General features: G+C 36.1%; 1 long non-coding RNA gene across 1 annotated transcript; it reads right to left on the bottom strand.

Moving 5' to 3' along the window:
- Positions 1-536: 536 nt before the first annotated feature.
- On the bottom strand, positions 537-14155 carry LOC309822083. The gene is made up of 3 exons (XR_014296689.1): positions 14096-14155; positions 10661-10724; positions 537-606 (listed from the first exon to the last, which is right to left on the bottom strand). It is a non-coding gene; the product is annotated as an uncharacterized lncRNA (long non-coding RNA).
- Between the last annotated feature and the right edge of the window lie 6020 nt (positions 14156-20175).

Genomic DNA, 20175 nt, shown 5'->3' with positions numbered 1-20175 from the left:
ACATTTATTAAACATCAAAACATAACAAAATGTATTAGAATGTACATTTTAACAATATTTGAAAGAAAAGTCATTGAGCCATCACATAATATGAAAATAATACTTTAAGAAGCTGGGAACAAAATCATAGATTATATTTTTAAAGGATATAATAGGAGAGAACAATATAAGTTTATGACATGAAATTATAACTCATAAAACTTCAAGCTGAATACTAATATACAGGATTATACAAATCAAAAATTGGTTTCAAAAAAGAAATGAAAATAACAACACTAGTAGGACACTTCATCATAACTCTCAGTCCCTGTTATCTCAAGCAAAACAAAAATGAATAAAGATGTGGGTAGAGAATCAGGATACTTTGGCCAATAACAGAAAGCAGAACTCAAAACAGTTTAAAAATCAGGAAAAACATTTCTTTATTTCTTTTTTCTTGGTCTTTAATAAGAGGAAGTTTGAAAGACATGCAATGACTCTGTGATGTCAGAAGAGACCAAGGTATCTTTAATCTTCTATTCTGCAATTTTCCCTGTGGCTAAATCCCCTCCTGGTTGCAAGATTAAAATCACACTTATCATCCACACATGCAGACATGGCAATGTCCTGGGAAAGGAAAAGTATAATTAATTCCTTATTCATCTCTCTCTTTTTTCTTTTTGACTGAAAAAATCTTTTATAATCAAAATCCCTCCAGCAGAATTCTCTTCAACTTGTTCATTCCATCAGCAGAAACAACTTACTATTATAAAATAAAAATAAACATTCTGCTAATAAAGTTAGGAAAATAAAACAAAATAAACATAAGAAAGACTAAGAATTAATAAAGACGAAAGAAGAAAGTATTGATTTTTTTAAACTGCAAAAAACAGACCGAAAAATAATACCCATATACATTTTGCTAGGAATCAAACCAGTAATAGACAAAACTATTAGTGTAATAGTAATAAAAATGTATGACTCTGAAATTAGAAATAAAAACGGAGGTATAACTAGGGCTGTAGAGCATTTTTTTAAATTATAAGAGGTATGTAGCAAAATATATATATATATAAAATATATATACAAATATATATTTTATATATATATAATATATATATAATACATATAGAAATATATATTTTTTATATATATACATATATATGTGTATATATATATATATAAAATGAACAAATAGAGGGAAAAAATAGTTTTCTATTCTACTAGCAATTGTCAGTTTAAAAACGCAAGGGCAAAAAAAGGTCCAGAGCAACAGGAAATCTTTTTTTTTTTTTTTTTTTTTTGCGGTACGCGGGCCTCTCACCACCGCGGCTTCTCCCATCGCGGAGCACAGGCTCCGGACGCGCAGGCTCAGCGGCCATGGCTCACGGGCGCAACTGCTCCGCGACACGCGGGATCCTCCCGGACCGGGGCACGAACCCGCGCCCCCTGCATCGGCAGGCAGACCCCCAACCACTGCACCACCAGGGAAGCCCAACAGGAACTCTTATAAATTGTAGTTAAATGTGGAAAATGGTAAAATCATTTTGGAAATCTAGGATATGTGTGAAGGTGAGCATACACATTCCCAGCAATTCCACTCTTAAATACAGAGCTAACAGAAAACTATACACCAAGCAACATATAAAAGTATGTTCAGAGCAACCAAACTGAAAACAATCCAAATGCCACCTACTGTAGAACGAGTAAACTGGTTTATACATAAACTAGAATTCTGTATAACAATTAGAAAGAACTATAGCTGAACCTGACAACAAAGCAGAAATATAAGGTTGGGCACAAGAAGCCAGACTTAGATATATGCATGCTCTCTGATTCCAGCTACATGACCTTCAAAATCAGGCAATCTAGTTTACAGTGAGAAAAGTTAGAATAGTGGTTACCCTAGAGGGACTTAATGACTAGAAGGGGGCCTGGGAGAGGCATCTGGGGTCCTGGTAATATTCTCTATCTTTATCTGGATGCACATCACCTGAGTGTATTTATTTTGTAGAAATTCATTGAGCTGTACATGTATTATTTTGCACACTTCTCTACATATGTTAGACTTAATTTTTTAAAATTACTTAAAAATCTCCAAATGACTTTGTTTCAAAATCTTCCACCACTTACTAGATGTATTGCCCTGGGCAAGATATAAAGCCTCTTCAAGCCTCAGTTTCCCCATGTCTGCGTCTCTGGATAATGACTGTTCCCTCTTTATATGGCTGTTGAGAGGATTAGATAAGATCATTCATGTAAAATACTCAGCACGGTGTTTGACATCTAGTAATCACTGAGTAGTTGATAGTATAGTTGAAAATTGTTAGCAATTGATTTATAAAGCCTATAAAAAGGAAATGGTAACATTTTCCTAAAGGACTTAAATGACTTGAATATATTTAGAAATTCCACGTTTACGGATATTATGTAGATAGATGTTTACAGGTGGTATTTAATGTGTTTGTAAATAGGCCCAGGAATACATAGGAATATTTCCTATTTGAAATAACACATTTATATAATTTTGTATTGAGGTATAATTGACATATAGCATTATATTAGTTTCAGGTGTGCAACACAGTAATTCGAAATTTGTACATATTGTGAAATGATCACTATATAAGTAGTAAGTATAGGTAACATCCATCACCATACTTTTATAATCTTTTTTCTTATGATGAGAACTTTTAAGATCTACTCTCTTAGCAACTTTCAAGTAGGCAATACACTATTTTTTACTATAGTCACCATGCTGTACATTACATCCCCATGGAATATAATTTTAATAAAAGTTCCAAATGGCCTATTTTGGGAACTAAGGCAAAATTATTCTCAAGTTAACTGAAATGGGTAGAAATAACCAGCAATGGTTGGGAGTAACTGGTACCCAGGGCAGGGGTTACATTTGTGATTATTTTGCTGTTTGGCAGTGCCAAGCCCAGTTCCTCAATAAGTAATTTTCTAAGCCAAAAAGAAAGGAGAACATGAAGATGTAGTTGTAATCTATGAGATCACTGCTTATGCCCAAGTTCGGATAAACCACAAATGATGTTGAGAGAAGCATTTGGAAATCTGGCCTTCCAAAAATAAAAATCAAATTTTGGCAAAATACAGAAGTTGAAGGGGGGAACTTTGGTACACCCCCAATATGTATACCTGTGAATTACTATCAAGATTTTAAAAATAATCTCTTATGTGAAGGAAATCAGTTTCCAAATGCAATAATAATTTATGATGATGAAAACTTAAAAGCAACCTGAATGTTCAAAAGTAGGAGGTTTACTTAAGTGGATTATTATAATCTTTATAATTTATTATAACTAAATACTATTAATTGAATTATTTAAAAATCAGAATTATTTACTAATCTTTAAATATCTGATAACATGAAAACATTGCTGACATATTCTAACTAAACAAAATTAGCAAATTCTATGTGCAAAAATATACACTTTATAAATATTTGCAAAGATAGAAAGAGGCTAAGAAAAGATACAGTAAAGTCCTTAAAAGTAGTTATTTGTGTGTAGTGGAAGTATAAATACATTTTCAGTTGTGTTTTTTGTTTTCTGAACTTAACACATATTACTTTATTAATTAGAAAATTGTAAAAATGCTCTTTTCCGAAAGTAAGAGAAGAAAGCTAGAAAAACCACAGAACACCACCAAGTACTTGTCAGATATATGGCCACCCTGATGTCTGGTTTTGTTTCTTTTCACCATGATTAATCTAGTCAAGTCATTTAACTTCTCTGTTTTTATAAATGTAAAATGACAAGATCATTATATTAGTTCTTATCTATCTAAGGACAGAGTAAGTAAGCCTTTAAAGCTATACATAGTAAAATTCCCAAAAGGAGGCCAAATGAGGGAAAAGAGCTGTAAAATTTTAGAACTGCAAGGAAAAATAAAGATAATAAAAAACAAACAAACAAAAAATAATCCACTATAGCTCTCTTTCTTGTCCGAGTTTGATGTCTTATGTGAGATAATACTGCAAGCCGGTGGCAGAACTGCAATAAAGCTCTCAAATTATTAACAATAACTAATATTCAAATAGCTCTGTTTTAAAATAGTAATGCATGTGGGATCTAATTCCAACTAGATCCCACATGCCGCAACTAAGAGTTCACATGCCGCAACTAAAGACCCCACGTGCCACGGCAAAGATCCCACGTGCGGCAACTAAGACCTGGCGCAGCCAAATGAGTAAATAAATAAATATTTTTAAAAGTAAAATAAAATAGTAATGTAATTACAACTTCTTTTCAAAAGTCACTACCTTTCATTATTATTTATTTATTAATATGCATTTTTTTCAGCCACTCACTCCACAAGTATTTACTAAGTGTCTAATATGCTCCCAGCTCCAGGTTGTTTTGTTGGGCCTGCAGTAATGAGTGAGTCTCTGTTCAGAGCATCTGAGGATGGTAAGTAACAGAGCACCCACCGTACCAAACACTGGGTGCTCCTGAACATTATCCCACATGATAGTGGAAGTCACAGGCACTTGTACCAAGAGCCCCATGGTGTAGCAAATAGCAAACAAGCAGAGAGGTGCTGGGAGGTGAGTGGTGCTGGCCATCGTCCTTTGTCTGGCTTCCATTTAGGACTAACACTAAAACATGCATGACAAGTTACTTGGATCCTAAACTTGAAGATCTCCCAAGTCTGGTTGCTTGATTTATTTGATAATCATTTCACATTCCTGTTTTCTGAAACGAAGTCCACACTAAGCCCTAAAACAGGTCTTTGGTATGAAATTAGTATTTATTAATAATAATAGCTTTTGCTATCTAATTAAGATCATTGAAAAATTTTAAAGTCATCTTCCTGAATTCTAGACTCAGCTGTTTCTTTCTACATTACCAACTAAGCCTTTAAGAGAACAGAAGAGTATTCTTCTTTGGGTTTTTTAATTTAGGGCATGTTATGACATGATCTTGTGTTTTGACTGTTCATTCTTATTTTGTAAATAACAGGGAAATATAAATTTTATCCAGTTATAATAATTGTTAATTTATCCATTTCAAAAAGTCTTTACAGAATAAACTACTTAACATTATATAATTGCATTAATTAGCATTACAATATTCTACTGAAAATACTTCTCTATAATCTCTGACAGGCCTTCCCCAACACACATGACTACTTCAGCTGGAGAAAGTATAGATAGCCTATTTTAGATTTCCCTAGTTCACTCACATGCTTTGACTTAAATATTTACAAAAAAAAAAAAAAATCAGTGGGGTAAAATTAAGATACAAACAAAATAAAAAAGATCTTAATTGCTCCATTCAATTAATTTTAAAATTGTATATACACATTCATAGCCACGATCCATATTTGCAAATCCCTCCTCCAACGGCGAGAAACCTGGCCCCCATTTCCTTAATAAACTTCCTTATTTGAGTAATGCCCCTGTATGTAACCATTCATCCATCTGCCAACACCTCTTCGCTCACAGAGATGCCCTCCTCACCTCATTTGGGCTCCCAACTCCCAAAACGCAAAGGGTACCTGCATATGGTCACCACACTCATGCTGCATTCTCTCCAGCCATGCCTCCCTTCTTGTAGATGCCCTCTTCACCCTGCTTGGGTTCTTATGCCAGGTCACCCTACTACATGAGTGCCTCATCACCCTGCCTGGGCTCTGACCCCTGCTCTGGGATACTGTGGCTCTCCCCAGTCTCTGCTGGTTTGGATGCCTTCTGTGCTTTTCCTGATCTAATGGCTTTAGGGCTAATGTTTTCAAGAAGGGAAAAGAAGAGGAAGTGCTCGTTGTAATTTTAATTTTAATTTTCCTGATGACTAGTCATGGTAGCCACTGTTTCATATTTATTGTCCATCACACATATTCTTTTATAGAATATCTATTCAAATATTTTACATATTTTAAATTGGATTATTTTATGTGTTGACTTGTAGGTGTAATTAATATATTGTGATGTACTACTTCTTCAGTTATTGATACATGTGCTGTTAATATTTTTCCCATCTGTGGCATGTCTATTGATTTTCTTAGTGATGTTTTTGTTGAGCATAATTTTTCAATTTATCTTTTTTATAACAGTTAGTGGCTTTGGGTTTTGTTTGTTTGTTTTTTGAAGAAATATTTGCCTTTCCCAAGGTCACAAAGATACTCTCCTACATTTTCTTCTGTAAGTTTTATGGTTGTGAATTTTATGTTTAGATCTATGAACCACCTCAAAAATTTGGAGGATAAAAAGTTAGATAGTAGTTAAGATTTATGTTTCCATATTGATATCCAGTTGTTCTAGCAATTTTGTTGAAAATATTATCCTTTTTATTGAATTTCCCTGGTACCTTTTCCCAAAAGTCAGTTGACTACCTATGTGGGAGTTGATTTCTGGTCTCTATCTTGGTGCCAATACAACACTGTACTGATTAATATAGGAATATGGTAGGTTTTAAAATCAAATAGGGTAAGTACTCTAACTCTGTGTTTTATTTGTCAAACTTGTTCTTACTATTTTAGATCAAGTCTTAGAAGCTGCTTCTAGTTCCCTTCCACATGGCCCTCTCCATAGGCAGTTCATGGCATGGCTGTTTGCTTCTCTAAGACCAGTAGGAGAATCATTCTAGTATATGCAGGCAAGACAGAGTGACCTAAGGAGCCAGTCATGGTTTCTGCCCACACTCAAAGGGAGGGAATTATACAGGGCACAGCACATTGGGGTCAACTTAGGTTTTGTCTGTCACGAGATCTTACATTACATTTATTCTTGAGCATTGTATAATTTCTGATCCAATAGAAAATGATTTTTAAGATTTCATTTTCTAATTTTTTGTTACAAACATATACAAATATCATTGATTTTTGGTTTTAGAACTTATATTCTGTGAACTTTCTGTATTCACTTATTAGTTCTAGCACTTTTCTTGTAGATTCCGTAGCGGTTTCTATGTAAGCAATCATGCTATCGGCAAATAACACAATTCTACTTCATCTTTTCCTATTGTCATGTCTTTTCTTTCTTTTTCTTGCCCTACTCTACTTTCTAAAACTGCAATGTTGAATGGGAGTGGTGAGAATGGATATCCTTGTCGACTACCTGATCCTTGAGGAAAAGGTTTTACTATTTCAATATTAAGTATATGTTAGACATATTTTTTTTCGCAGATGCCCTTTATCAAGGTAAGGAGGCTCCTTTAACTCCTTCCCTTGTTGGCTGAACATTTTTCACTGTAAAATTGTTATTGAATTTTGTCACAACTTTTTTCTGCTATACTGCATGGAACAGTGACAAGCCTTCCTCGCTAAAACCTGCTCATACTGCATATTCCTGAGCTAAATAAACGACTGTTGTTTTAAACTACTAATTTGGGGGGGGTTGATTATGCAGCAGTAGATAATTGGAAAGTTTTTGTACCCAAATATGGGTGCTATCATAATAAAAACCTAAAGTATGTGTCCTTGGTTTGGGGGCATGCTGTGTAAATACAGGAACTTAGTGTTTCAGGATAGGCAAGTTTAGCATGTTCCAGCAACTGAATAAAGCACAGCGTAGCCATAACAGAGTGGGTGGAGGGGATGGAGTTGGAGATGGTGCTGGAGAGGTAAGTGGGATTAGATCATAAGGGGTATTTGAGGCAATGTAAAGAGTTTGGATTCCATTCTTCTCACAGTGGAAAGCCATCAGAAAGTTTTCCCATTAAATACAGAACTGATGAGATCTAATTGAAGTTTTGAAAAAGACACTATTAAAAAGCTGCTTTATAAATAATGAATTATAAGAGTAGACAAAGGGAGACAGGTTATGTAATCCAGGTATGAGATGGAGGAGTCTAGGACTAGAGTGTTGCTGGAGGAGGAGATGGGAAATGGTAACTTTATTTTAAGGATGTTAATAAAGACACAATTTCATTGGGCTTCCCTGGTGGCGCAGTGGTTAAGAATCCGCCTGCCAATGCAGGGGACACGGGTTCGAGCCCGGGTCCGGGAAGATCCCACATGCCGCGGAGCAACTAAGCCTGTGCGTCACAACTACTGAGCCTGTGCTCTAGAGTCCGCGAGCCACAACTACTGAAGCCTGTGCACCTAGAGCCCGTGTTCCGCAACAAGAGAAGCCACCGCAATGAGAAGCCCGCGCACCGCAACGAAGAGCAGCCCCCACTCGCCGCAACTAGAGAGAAGCCAGCGTGCAGCAACGAAGACCCAACGCAGCTAAAAATGAATAAATAAAATATTTTTAAAAAGACATAATTTCCTGCATTCTATGTGTTACTCCTCTGTTACTCAGGGTTCTCTTTAGGAATGTCCATGCAAGTAAACTCTTTAAGACTTCAATAACTTACAATTGTGTTTCCATTTTTTCTTTGCCAAAGAGAAAGCTCATGGCCAACTTAGTGGCTCAACCTTGGGAAGTTACAGTGTGTATATCTGTGTACTATTTTTCCCATTGCTCTCATTCATTTCCTATTTCTATCATTGTTTTCTCTAGCCTGATTTTTAAATTTTGCTTTAGATTGCCCATATGGTTTTTAAGTGGCCGCAAATTCTATATGGAATCCAGTGGTATACAAACATGTATTAAGTAACTTTAAGTATATGAGTCTAGAAACCAGGGTTGTTTCAACCTTTGGTAAATAAAGATGGAAAAGACACTAGACTGAGATTGGCATGGGCTATCCTGGACCCAATTGCCTACCACTATTTTCTTGAACTAGTCCCATGCATGCGAGGTGAGCAGCCCCTCTCACATGGAGAGAGTTTGGTGGCAAGACATGGCTCTGGGCCTATAAGTTATTGCCTTAATATAACTTCTCTCTACTATCACTTAACCTTCCATAAACCCTGTTAAAAATTAGATCTGGTCTCAATGTGTGGGAAATTACAGAAAAGGGGACTATTCCAGGGGATAACAGTGCTTCTTTCTCTAAAACCAAGATGGTAGTCACTCTGGTGATTAACGATGGAAGATAGCTTTTCCAGTTGGCTACCTGAAAGAATGGTAAGGCAAGATGGCAGGAGCACAGCAGGTTGGAAGTCTGTTTTTGAGCACAGATAGCCACAGCCTGAAGAATTCTCAGATCTAACAGGGGGATATTTTGTGGGGTCAACCTCTGACAACAATAAAACTAGTGGATGTTCAGATAATAGGAACTTAGATTAGACACAAAGAAGAAAGACAAGAGAAGGAGGAGGGAGCAAAGAGGAGGAAGAGGGATTGGAGAAGGAGAAAGAGAAGAAGGTGTAAATCTGTCTGTACCTACCTCCACTACCGCTCTGTATACGCACTCCTCTCATTTGTAAATGTTTCAGTGTGGGTTTTTTCCCTGTATATTTTCCCAATGAATGCTAGCCTAGATGTTTCAGAATGAATTATGACTTTTTCTGCATTTAAGCCCATAACCCTGCCCTTTCAATTTGTATGTGAGAAACATAGACCTATTAAGAATAGGATGACATGACCGCCCACCCTAAGGTCATTGTTCTTTTCTGAAGAGGCAGCCTTTGATATAAACAAATTTGTAAAGCAAAACACAGATACTTTCATCTGCCAGATCCAATGTAGTAATTTAATAGCCATGAGATTATTTAAATAAGTAAAGTCTGTAAAAATATCATTATAAAGCCATTAGTTTCAGTATTTACTTAGAAAGTAACATTGACTCTGACAGAAACAATGATCTGGGATTTGTTTGAAAATTATGTTCTCATACATGGGAAAAAGTTTTGCCTGGTGCCTGTTATAAGCAAAGAATAAAAAGGCATAAGAATCAATGATGATTTACCAGTTAATATTACAAATATTCCACAAGTATATACCACACTTATTTCTATGTAGATATTTATGCCAATGCTTTTCCTTCTCTTCTAGATCGTCCCTTTTCTTTCAAGAGAACCTAATGTGCTAGCACTACCGTGACTAAGGTCTTTACGAAGTTTACAACCTCAATTGAGCTTTATCTCTTCTGAACACCACACAATCCTTGGACTACAATAGATAATTTAATTATATACTCTTTCGTACAGTATTTATTGTTCATATGAGTTTGTTATATCTTTCCCCAGTGTTATTGAAATGTCTGCAACGACATACCCAGGTCTTAATAGATCTTAATAACCTATGTAGAACATACGCCTATATACTACTATAAAAATTAAATTATTTTAAAATATTTTTTTTAAAAAGCCAGAATAGCAATGTATACATTGCATGGTTAAAAAAGAAAACAAAAAGCTGCCAAAGGTACCAACACACTCAAAGTCACTGGACCAGCCAGTCTCCCTACAACAACAGCAATGTTAATGACACTACTGGTTGAGTGTTTACTATGTCACACACTGCCTAGCACTTCACATAGATTAACTCCCTCAGTCCTCACAACAACCCATGGCTTGGTTACTATTATAATTTTTGTAATTAGGCACACCTACTTGGAAATTTATATCATCATCAGGTACTTTTAAAATTAGTTTATGATGATAAGTAACTGCAACATGAACTGTAATACCCTGATGTCAGTGTGGCATCCTCTTTCCCTAGGCAGAGAGCAGGGTGACCTGACCCAATCTTCCTAAACAAAAAGCCAAAAAAATTACAAGTGATGATCATGACGTAGAACAAAGACAGTTCTAAAATCTAATGGTTAATGGCAACAGGAAAACATGTCCTGATCCATCTAACTCACAATAGAGAATGTCTTACCAATGAGAGTAGAATAGTTGAAGTTCATTTCCACATTTACTTCTTCAGTAGAGATGGCTTCGCCCTTCAATATTTATTACCAGTTAATAATTCATGGGAGACACAAGAGGGAAGAGATATGGGAACATATGTGTATGTATAACTGATTCACTCTGTTATAAAGCAGAAACTGGGCTTCCCTGGTGGCGCAGTGGTTGAGAGGCCGCCTGCCGATGCAGGGGACATGGGTTCGTGCCCCGGTCCGGGAGGATCCCACATGCCACGGAGCAGCTGGGCCCGTGAGCCATGGCCGCTGAGCCTGCGCGTCCGGAGCCTGTGCTCCGCAACAGGAGAGGCCACAACAGTGAGAGGCCCACGTACAGAAAAAAAAAAAAAAGCAGAAACTAACACACCATTGTAAAGCAATTATACTCCAATAAACATGTTAAAATAAAATAATTTATGGGAAGTGAGTGACAAACAGAAAACAGGATTAGAGTCCATTTAATATTTAAAATTTTTTTTAATGATAAAAAGCAGTATTTTTAAAGAAGTTTAAGTAGCATATAGGAAAAGATAGACCCAAGATGCTGGTGCCAAACAGAACACGTTCAGAGGAAATATGAGGAATCCCTACCGAGCATTTCCCTCATGTCAGAGCACAGCACAGCACAGGAAAAAGGAAACAAAAGGTGCAGCATGACATCATAGCAGTTAAAAGCACAGAGTCTATTGTGTCGGTGGAGGGACCGGGAGAACCTTTAACTAGCTTTACAGGACTGTGGTGCTCTTTTACCTCAAAGCCAAGGATGGGAAAACGGAGAGTGGAAACATAATATGTCTACTTTTCCTTCCCTAAGGAATGGGCTCCAATGCTGAACTTTTAAAATCTTTCTATCATATTCTAGCAATATTTTTTTTTCTTTACCCCACACATTATAAGTTGTGTGGAGAAACCATCTCACTAAAAACTATTACTGAGATAACAAAAACCGGCTAATATATTGAATCTAGATTGCTTGAGTTTTCCAGTGGACTGCCTGACTTGGTCACTGCTATACAGCATACGGTACGTTGGCATTACCTCAAAGTCAGGGACTCCCCAGGGACAGAGGAGAACCCCTTTTTAAGACTGAGTTGGCAGTGGAAGGTAGTGATGGGTTTTGGCCAAGCCTCTAGAAGGGATAGTACCCGTATTGAGAGAAGCTTTGAGACCGGGAGGCAGGGATACCCAGGCTCAGACCCTGGGATCCCTGAGACGTCCTCGCTAAGAGGTGGAGGGTCACTGCCTGGGCCACTGCAAATGCCCTTTGGGAAAGGTCCAAGGATCCTCAGCTGCAGACCCAGGTAATCCCTCCAAGTGCAGCCAGAGTCAATCCCTGATCCCTGTAGCTGCTTCGCACCCTCCAGTGTCACAGGAATGTTGTGGCAGAGGCATCCTACCTTAGCCTTCGTTTTCCGAACTTGTCACTGATTCCACATTGTGAGGACAGATCCCTTAATTCCCCCATCGCTCAGCCTCAGGTTTGTTTGGGGGGAAATTCAGTGTCTGGCTACCCAAGTCTTTCGGTCCATTGTGTACGATTGTTTGTGTATCACTCTCCTCTTTGGGATGCACTCACTCTCACACTGCCCTGGCAAACTTGTATGGGTACACACACACACACACACACACACACACACACAATATCTCATCTAAGAGAGGCTAAGGTTTTTTAAAATTACACAGATAATCTGTTTCACTAGTTGGAATGAGTTGCAGCTAAGATTGTTTGAACTACTGGGTCTGGCTCTAATGGTCTGGGTTCCTTACAGCAAACTCCTATAATTCATAATATTTATTTACACTAGTGTGACAACACATTAACAAAAATGGAGCAGTCAAATTGTTTAAAGTGAACTAAAGAGGAAGAAAAGTGACATGGATATATTTTGCAAATGTCACATTAGTTAAAAAACAGGTATGATTGATTTTCTTGTTTTAAAGTGGGCATTCTTCAGTTTCCAGACCTCTGTATGTATATTTTTATCCTTTTCTTTTCTTTGTTTTTGCCAAAAAAGGTGTCATTTTGGTCCTTTGTTGGTAGAGATTATGTTTAAATACAACCAATCAGGCCCTAAGTGCAAACACGTTCTGTCTTCGTGCTTATCACCACTTTAATATTACTTTTGCTTTTCTAACTTTGCTCTTAGGAACATAAATCTGTTTGTAGCTTTATGGTAATGGAGTATTTCTAGTCACATACTGTCAAAATTTTTTTACATTGTACAAGTGAAGAATGTTTTCAGGGTTAAATGATTGGTATTAATGTATATAGAGTAAAATTACTGCAAAATTTTAAAATGATTTTTTCTTAACTTGGTGTTCTTTTTAAATACTCTTTGGAAAATGTAAGAAAATGATAACCCTTTAGTCAGAATAAGCCCATGTGTTAACATTTTTTCTTTTAGATTTTATAATAGAGTTGATTATAAATATTTATGACCTCAAGCTCTTACTATTTTAGTTGTTTTAAAAGAATGGGGAATGGCTCACAAACTTTTTTTTAAAATTCTTTATGTGAATTTCACTGTTGATTGACCGTGTATATTTATGTGAATGTACTATCTCTTGTTCCCTATTACCAGACTAAACTGACCAGCCGTGGATTTATCATGTCATCATTCTCATGCTCAAATACTTAAAATGGTTCTCCTTTGCCCAACAATCTCAGGGTTTCCACTGAGGTACAGTAGAGTCACAGCTCAGAAGGTGGGTGGGTTTTAAGGGCTCTGCTAAGGATGGAATCAAGCATGCTCAAAATGATCCTGAACATCTCTGAATTTGCCAATAAAGTTCTCTATATAATCTTACAATTAGAATACCTGTAGAGTGATACATGGGTATGAATATTTTATGAATATAGTAAGTAAAATATATAATAAAAAACTACGAGTCAAAAAAAAAAAAGCACGAAGTCTAAAGCCAGACTGCCCCAGTTCAGACCACAGCTCCACCACTGGCTGTCCACATGACCCTGTACAAGTTCCTCAATTCTCTGAGTCTCTAACTCTGCATTTATAAAATGGGAATTTTTAAAAATTAATTTTTATTGGAGTATAGTTGATTTACAATGTTGTGTTAGTTTCTGCTATATAGCAAAGAGAATCAGTTATACATATATCCACTTTTTTAGATTCTTTTCCCATATAGGTATCACAGAGTATTGAGTAGAGTTCCCTATGCTATACAGTAATTCCTTATTAGTTATCTATTTTATATATAGTAGTGTGCACATGTCAATCCAAGTCTCCCAATTTATCCCTCCCCCACCCTTTCTCCCTTGGTAACCATAAGTTTGTTATCTACATCTGTGACTCTTTTTCTGTTTTGTAAATAAGTTCATTTGTACCATTTTTTTAGATTCCACATGTAAGCAATATCATATGATACTTGTCTTTGTCTGTCTGACTTACTTCACTCTGTATGACAATCTCTAGGTCCATCCATGTTGCTGCAAATGGCATTATTTCATTCTTTTTCATGGCTGAGTAATATTCCATTGTATATATATATATATATATATATATATATATATATATATATATATATACCAGATCTTCTTTATCCATTCATCTGTTGATGGACATTTAGTTGGCTTCCATGTCCTGGCTATTGTAAACAGTGCTGCAATGAACATTAGGGTGCATGTATCTAAATGAAATAAAATAAAATAAAATGAGAATAATAATAATCCTATCTCTTAGAGTTTCAGTGAAAAGTAAATATATATAAATTTCTAGAACAATACCTAGAACATAGTAAGAGCTACATGTTGATAGTCGGTGAAAAGATAACAAAACTGTGGTTTACATTGAAATGCTACTCGGCAGTAAAAACAGTGAACTATTGACACATACAACATGGATGAATCTCAAAATCATTACACTAATTAAAAGAAACCAGACCGAAAAAGGGTACTTATTGTATGATATTATTTATATAAAATTCTAGAAAATGGAAACTAATCTCAGATCAGTGGTTACCTGGGAACAGGTGGGGATAGGGAGGGATTCCAAAGGGGCACAAACAGACTTTTGGTAAGGATGGATATGTTCATAATCCTGAATAAGGTACTGGTTTCACAGGTATAGACATGTCAAAACATATCACATTGTACACTTTGAACATGTACAGATTGTTATATGTCAATTATACCTCAATGAAGCTGTTTTTTAAAAAGTGTTTAGGCCAATGTGCAACCACACATGATCCCACATGAAGGGGACCCCAAGTTGAGAGACCTGGAGGTGGGACTCTAGGATCCCATTGGTAGAAAGGCAACCGCAAAAGAACATTCCCCCTTCTGTAGCTGCTGAGGACTGGTCTTCTACTGCTTCTACTCCTGACTGTGGCAGTAAGAGAATCCTGGCAGATTGTTTTTTTTTTTAAGTATTTAGCATGTGGTAGGTACTTTCTTTTGATTCCAATTATCCCCTGATTGGCTTTGCTTTTTTTTTCTTTCTTTCTTTCCTGGCGAATCTCTAAAGTAGGGATAACTTCGATCTCACAGAATAAATAGATTTGATCTCACAGGTCAAATAGATTTGATCTCACAGGTCAAATAGATTTGATCTCACAGGTCAAATTCTAATCTATAGGTAGTGCCTGCAGTGCACTGAGAAGTGTGGTAAGTAGAACAATAGCCCTCAAATATGTCCTCATCCTAATACCGGCAACATGTACTATGCTTCCTGACATGGCAAAAGGGACTTTGCAGATTGATGAAGGTTATGGATCTTGAGATGGAGAGATAACCCTGGATTATCTGGTGGACCCAATCTAATCACATGGGTCCTTAAAAGTGAGAACATTTCCTGACTATGGTCAGAGAGTGATAGCGGCATGAGAAGGATTTGATGCCTTGTTGCTGATTCTGAGATGTAGGGGGTTATGTTCGTGGACTGGAGAGAGCCTTCTAGAAGTTGGAAAAGACAAGGGAATGAATTCTCCCCTTGCGTTTCCAAAAAGGAAAGCAACCCTGACAAAAGTGAGTTTAGTCCAGTGAGAACCGTTGGACTTCAGACCTATAGAACTGTAAGATAATAAAGTTGTGCTGTTTTAATCCATTTAAAAAAAAAAAGCTACGTGTTGCCTGTTATTTAAATTGCCTTGCATTTTAAAAATTTAGACATCTTTTTTGAAAAAAATGTTTAAAGGTATATCAAGACCATTTTCATATATTAAATGATATGGAAATCTAGTTTGGTTTTTGCCTGAAATTTCCTAAGGCTCACTGTTAGCCATTAAACTATACCACTCTCCAAAATAATAAAATAAAATAAAGCTTTTTCAGTATTTTTAAGATTCTCTTTAAACTAATATTATCTTTCTCATTCCTAATGAATAGATTTTAAGAGATGAAAATACAAGTTTTAAGCAGGTTTGCTGACTAACTGCTGAGCTTTGGCTAAGTGGGTAACTTTGCTGTTATCACAGTCTGAGGTAAATGGCTAACACTCCAGTTCTTAGTTGCCTCTGGTGTTTGAAGATGCCCCTATGCTGTCTTAAGACCTTTTCTTGGCAGTGTTTATTTTAATGATTTTTATTCCTAAATTTAAGATAGTTTAAGATTAATGAACATTCAAATGCTAGAAGCAGCCAGGTTTTAGCAGTTGTCTTAGCCAGCTTGGCCCACCATAACAAAATACCACAAACTGGATGGCTTAAACAACAGAAATTTATTTTCTCACAGTTTTGGAGGCTGGAATCAGATGTCAGGGTGCCAGTGTTGTCAGATTCTGGTGAAAGCCCTCTTCCTGGCTTGCATGTGTTCTCACATTAGTGGTGGGGAGAGAGAGAGAGAGAGAGAGAAAACGAATAAGCTCTCTGGTGTCTCTTCCTATAAGGGCCTTAATCCCATGACTACATCTCAACTCTAATTACCTCGCAAAGGCCCCATCTCCAAATTTCATTACAGCAGGGGTTAAGGATTCAACATATGAACTTTAGGGGGTGAGCAAAAACATCCAGTCCACACAGGGGTATACTGAGGAGAGATTAGGAGTATTTAAGTCATATATAATACTGGCCTTAGGCTGGTAGACACAGCTTAGTTCTTTAACTTCTCTATTCTGAGAAAGACCAGTTACTTCACTGACTCCATGTAGTAATATTTGATGGTAGAAGGGAAAACAGAAATCCTATATTGAAAATCTAGGAACAAATCAGACAATCAAAATCATAAAAATGCACTAGGCTCTATCTATATAGAGAGCACTTTGGAAAACACTTTCTGTGTACAATAATGAAAATATTTTTCACCTTGAGTTTTATTAGCAGACTCATGTATGAGATAACCTCAAATATTTTCTCAATCTGGAACTTAGTGATTACTTTATCTATTAATTGATTTATCATTAGACTGGTCATTAATAATCAACAGATTTATTCTGGGTCAGTTAAAAATTACCTCTATAATATTCTTTTTTTAAAAAGATTTATTTATTACTATTATTATTTTTTAAATTTCTTTTTGGCTGTGTTGGATCTTAGTTATGGCATTTGGGATCCTCTTTGAGGCATGCGGGATCTTTCGTTGCAACGCGCGGTCTTCTCTCTAGTTGTGGGGTGTGGGTTTCCTCTTCTCTAGTGGTGGCGCACAGGCTCCAGGATGCGTGGACTCTGTAGTTGTGGCATGCGGGTTCCAGAGTACGTGGGCTCTGTATTTTGCAGCACTGGGCTCTGTAGTTTGCGGCGCACAGGCTCTAGTTGAGATGTGCGAGCTCAGTAGTTGTGGCGTGCAGGCTTAGTTGCACCGTGGCATGTGAGATCTTAGTTCCCTGACCGGGGATCGAACCCACGTTCCTCACATTGTAAAGCAGATTCCTTACCACTGGACGAGCAGGGAAGTCCCACCTCTATAATAGCCTTAATATCAGATGATTGTTTCTTTAATTGAAGTATAGTTGATTTAAAATGTTATATTAGTTTTAGGTGTAAAGCACAGAGATTCAATATTTTTATATATTATACTCCATTTAAAGTTATTACAAAATATTGTCTGTATTTCCCTGGGAAGTACAATATATCGTTGGTGCTTATCTATTTTATACATAGTAGTTGTATCTCTTATTCTATACCCCTATCTTGCTGCTCCCCTTATCTCTCCCCACTGGTGTCCACTAATTTGTTTTCCATATCTGTGAGCCATTTTCTGTTTTGTTATATATATTTGTTGTTTTATTTTTTATATTCCACATATAAGTGATAATATACAGTATTTGTTTTTCTCTGTCTGACTTATCTCACTAAGTATAATACTCTCTAGGTCCATCCACATTGTTGCACATGGCAAAATTTCATTCTTTTTTTCTGGCTGAGTAATATTTCACTATATATATATATATATATATATATACCACATACCACATCTTCTTTATCCATTCATGTGTTAATGGACACTGGGCTGCTTCCACTGGGGTGCATTTATTTTTTCGAATTAGTATTTTCTTTGGATAGGTATACTCAGGATTGGAGTTGCTGTATCATATGGTAGTTCATTTTTAGTTTTTTGTTTTTTGAGGAACCTCCATACTGTTTTCCATAGTGGCTGCACCAATTTACAGTCCCACCAACAGTATACAAGTGTCCATTTCTCTACATCTTCACCAACATTTCTTATTTGTAGACTTTTTGATGATAGCCATTCTGACAGGTATAAGTTACTATCTTGTGGTTTTGAGTTGCATTTCCCTAATAATTAGCAATGTTGAGTGTCTTTTCATGTATCTGTTGGCCATCTATATGTCTTCTTTGGAAAAATGTCTATTCAGATCCACTGCCCATTTTTTAATCGGGTTTTTTTTTTGATACTAAGGTGTATGAGCTATTTATATATTTAGCATGTGGACCACTTACTGGTCATATTATTTGCAAATATTTTCTCCCATTCCTGTTTTACAAGCGTTTTTTGCCAGTCTCCAGTTAGCTTTCAATGAGAATTGTTCCACGTGTAGATGTATTTTTGATGTGTTCGTGGAGGCAGGTGAGCTCCACATCCTCATACTCTGCCATCTTGATCAACCTCCATAATGAAATTTTAAAGGTCTGTGAAATACAAAGTTATAGGAATCTTTGGTACAATAGAAAGTGCATGTGGTTTGGTAATCATACAAGACTGGATTCAACTTCCAACTCTATTACTTACTATTTGGATGACTTTGGTTTAATAACAGCTCTGATTTTTAATTTTATCACCCAAAATGGGCTTGTTAGTGACTACCTTAGAAAGTTTTTGTAAGGCTTATGTGAAATTATATTTTGAATGCTCTTAACATGGGCCTGTCACAGTAGCCACTTAATCAAGGCTATTATTGTTGTAGTGTTGGTTGGGTGGAAGTAATAGTAGCAAAGATAATAGTATTAACAATCATGTCTTTTTTTTACTATTGTTGTGGGAAAAAGCAAAACTTTTTTGCTGTTAGTCACATGGAGAATTCCAGAAACCAAAACTGCATACAACATTCTTTCTCAATAATGTACTTTTCTTTGTCAGTTAATGCTATGGCCAATCACTGTTGCATACATGAATGCATCATGACTTCTGATTAACTCTTTCCAAATAAGTTCGGTTCATATCAAGAGATTAAGCTAACTCATATGTGATTAAGCCAAAACATATGTGATGTTGATTTCTGCTCTCGGTGCAGTTTTAAACTGTTAAACCCACACCAGCTGCTTTCATAAACCAGCCATTCTAATCACCCAGTATCACTCCTTGAGGCACATTAGATTATAGAAGGAATATGATAAACCAACATGAATTTTAGATTTTCATCAGATTTATTTCAATTTCTAATCAAACTCATTCCGAGCATTTTCACTGATCACTCTTGGGCAAAGAGATTTAAAATAAAGAAAACTGAGTTCAGAGAATGTAACAATGAAAATTTTATGCTGACAATACCAAACTATCTCCTTTTGTTTCTAGTTATGTACAACAAAACTCCTCTAAATGATTGCCTCATCATCTCCATAATTTAAATAATTCTTAAAAACCATCTTCCCTTCAGTTCAAGTATAAACATGACCAAAAAACAAGGAAATACTTTACAACTTGTAAGTTCATTGAGATTCCTTATAAAGAAAAAATAACTTATTTGAGTCTTAAGAGAGGGACAGTAATATATACTGTCTTGGGTAAGATTTCATCCAAAAATAATACAATTAAGAATACTTACTACGTCATAAGAACTATTTTCCAAGAGCTCAACATGTATTAACCCATTTAAAGCACATAGTAATTCTAAGAGATGGATGATATTATTATACCCCATTTTTTCCTCATTTTTCAGATGAAAAAACTAGGGCATATGAGCTTATCTCATATCTTGAGATGGTAAGTAGTAAAGCCAAGATTCAAATCCAATAGTTGTCTCCTTGACCTCTTTCTCTTAATGCTTATTCTGTAATAGTTTAAAAAGTACAAAAATTAAGAATGACATTCAAGACTTTTTTAATATAAGAGATATCAAAATGATTTTTAAATCTCATT

This window comes from Grampus griseus (genome assembly GCF_964374135.1).
Source record: "Grampus griseus genome assembly, chromosome: 4".
NCBI classification, from domain to species: domain Eukaryota; kingdom Metazoa; phylum Chordata; class Mammalia; order Artiodactyla; family Delphinidae; genus Grampus; species Grampus griseus.
This window is presented reverse-complemented; position numbering and strand designations above follow the sequence as displayed.